Here is a 3,390-nt window from a genome sequence, read left to right as displayed (position 1 = left end):
ACCTTTGCAATTCTTTTTCTTTTTTCTTTCAGATCATTTGGCATCTGTTTTCTGTTCAAATGAGCTGTCCCAACTGTGTCAGTCCTGTTTTGATGTAATTCTCTGAAAACTATGGGAGAAGTATGGCAAACTTTGGGAGTAAGTTTAGGACTGTAATTCACTAGATATCTCAGGGTAAATGCTGCAGCCGCAAGTGCCGCCAGCGAGTATTCTCAGGGCAAATGGGAAATGGGTTAAAGCTCAAGCACTTCCTTCAGTGTCAGCCCAGGGAACAAAGTCTGGACCTGAGAGGAGCACTGTGAATAGAAACATTAATCAAATTTGCTTTGAGGAAAGTTACTTACCTGGAACACGAATCTGAGAGTTTCGTTGTGGGAAATTCTGGTTAGTAAATTAAGGTGCTGTGACATTAGTCCTTTGGCAATTTATTTCTCTCCCTTTTGTCCCTAATCCAGGTCGTGAAATCATATCTTATAATTAGAAGCATATTTAGAGATTAGCTCATTTCTCTGTCCATTCCAACTCAGAATTTAGTGGTTCTTTAGGTCTGGCTGGGCCACATATCTCACCAAGGTAGAGCCATTTTCAAAATGCTGTGAGAATACATTTTCAAGGATTTTTCTAATTAATCTCAGTCATACATATGCCATTTGTAGACGTGGTTTCATTCTTTCTTCTACAACATTGGTTTAAAAATGTAGATGATTCATTTGTTTCATTTACCTCTTCATTTAACAAATATTTCCTGGTGTTTAGACACTGCGGCAGGCATTGGAGATAAAAGATGATCAAAAACAGGCAAGGACCTGGCCTTTATGGAGCTTAAGCTTAGTGATTTTATTAGTCATTTTAATAATAATTTAATGATTATTCAGATCTTTTGCATTATATAATTTATCAGCATAAAGAGAAAAATAGCAAAAGAAATGAAATAAATCCCTCTTCTGCTATTTTCTATTTTGACTTCTTCAATTTAAAAAGAAATTCATATCAATGTCCTATATCTATCATTTTTACCTTAGTTTTAATCATGGTGTACATGTCCTCTTCTTTTTATTAAAAATAAGAGAAATAGAGGGACCTATTTACTTCTATATATACAATTTATAGGATTATATATACATTAAAAAAACATTGAAACCATGGACAGAGTTTTAAAATGTACTTTTGCGAATTTAAAATTATCTACTTGTTATATTTTTATGTTAGCCTATTGAATTCTAAAAAGTGGGATCATCTTCAAAATGAGCATAATCTCTTATAATATAGAAGAAATAATTTTTATCCACTCTCGTGAGAGATCCATCGTTGGTTAATATTCCTCCCTTTGCCAACCATAGCCTACTTCCTTCTTGTAAAAATAAGTACAGACTTACTGGAAGAAAAGTCTTTGCCATTTTACCTCTCTTGGTTTGATTTTACAAAGGGTTATGGATAGTGAGGTGGGGCTGATTTTCACATGACTGTCATGAGAATGTCTCTAATGAAGGTCAAGTAGGATCTAATGAAGAGCAGGATGTAGTAAAGCAGTTAAGTCGAGTCTTGCATGCTTCTTCTGAATTTCAATTATTCTAGGCAGTCTAGTAGATTCTGAATTACCAGCAGCTGCTCACTTGCTCACTTTCTTGTCTTCTACAGCTGCCAGCAGCTGTTCTCTCTTTCTTATTCCATATCCAGATGCAAACAGCTGTTCTTTCTTTCTTTACAATTGTCAGCAGTGGCTCATGTTGCCCCAAACACATGGACACCTGCAGCAATTGGAATTTTATTTTTCAGTTGTGGGGAAATATTGGACAGATTCAGGTAGGTAGAATGGATGAAGGGAAAGGGGGAATGAGAGGAGGTTAGATGTAGAAGGAGCCTGTGCTGCCAAGCTGGAAGGTGGATGGAATATTTCTAGTTGTTTTTCGTGGGCTTCACAGGTCAGTGGCAACAGATACCCATACTTCTTCCTTACTATGACATTCACCTTGGAAAGCAGGGCATCACCACTCACATATATACTCAGGGAACATATTGATAAGTATATGCATACTTAAGTATATACTTATCAGTCTAACTTATTCGTCTAGTCTCTGTTAGTGATAGCAAAAGCTAACATTTTAAATGAGATTTTGCTGTTAAATTCAGCCTTCTCCTGTGTCCCCCCCAATCGCTGAGATTGGAGACTTTTGGATTATCTTCTTGATCAAGAAATATTCCTGGTTCTCATGCCTGTCTCTTTTTGTAGTGACTAGGGAGAGGGAGGTAGAAATGAAGAGAAAAGGAATTCACATTTATTGAGTGTTTACTGTGTCCTTGGTGTTGTTCACTGTGTTTTACATAAGTTATCTCATTTCATCTCCACTGAAAATTTAGGAACTCAGCTTTACTATTCCCATCTAGCTGATGGGGAAACTGAAGTTGGAAGCATGAGGCTACTTACTCACCTAAGGCCATGCAGCCAGGGAATGAGAGAGCCAGCACGGAGCACAGACTGTCTCACTCCATAGCACAAGCTCTTTTCACAACAGCCTACCTACTTCCTTACATACTTTCTCCTCTTGTTTTTCAGAGAATATTAATGTTACTATGAGAGAATATTAATAGTGATAATTGGCTTTAATACTGTGATTGCAGAAGTGGACATATAATTGGTTCAAAGGCTTCATTTTCAGTTAGAAATTGGTCCAAACTTTGCTTCACCATTTTAAGCTGCAGGGAAGCTGTCATAAAGTGTGAAAGAAAAGATGAGATACCGAGGGCTCAAAGCTATTCTCACAAAAATAATCTCTACACTTCCAGGCTGTTCACTGTTAATAGTGGGTCTCAAAAGAGTATTTGACCAAAGAATGGGAGGACTTGAAACCCTCATTTCACACTGTTAACTCCATCCATTAGTATCCAAACAATGTTAGTGTTTATCCTTTGGGATATCAAGTGAGAGAAAACTGGCTGAGGCTCTAAGGAAACTTCCTATGGTTTAGGGAGCCATTAGAAAAAAAGCTCCTTATTCTCGTAAAAATTTCCCAAATTTTCAGGGCCAGGTTTCTGTGGCTGGCCAAGAGTCGGCCTGTTAGGATCCTGCCAAATTGAGCATCAACAGCTCATTTGGCTTGGAAGAAAAAGAAATGAGAAACAACTGATGTTTGTATACTTGAAATTATGAGCTGTTTCTCTAACAAAGAGACCAAACACTTTCAGCTTGTTTTACAGTAAACATACACATCGAACAATCTGGTTGGTTAGCAGCTGGCTGTGCATATGTAGGGCATATGTGAACACATATGGATGCATAAAACTCACATATGTTCACTTAAAAGGACACTGTCAAGTCATTTTATGACTTTTTTTTGTTCTCTGGGCTCCATTGTTTATAAAATCTTCTTAGAAGCTTAAAAATACAATTCC

Source organism: Pteropus alecto, unplaced genomic scaffold (assembly GCF_000325575.1).
Source record: "Pteropus alecto unplaced genomic scaffold, ASM32557v1 scaffold76, whole genome shotgun sequence".
Classification (NCBI taxonomy): Eukaryota; Metazoa; Chordata; class Mammalia; order Chiroptera; family Pteropodidae; genus Pteropus; species Pteropus alecto.
Note: the sequence above shows the minus strand (reverse complement) of the source record.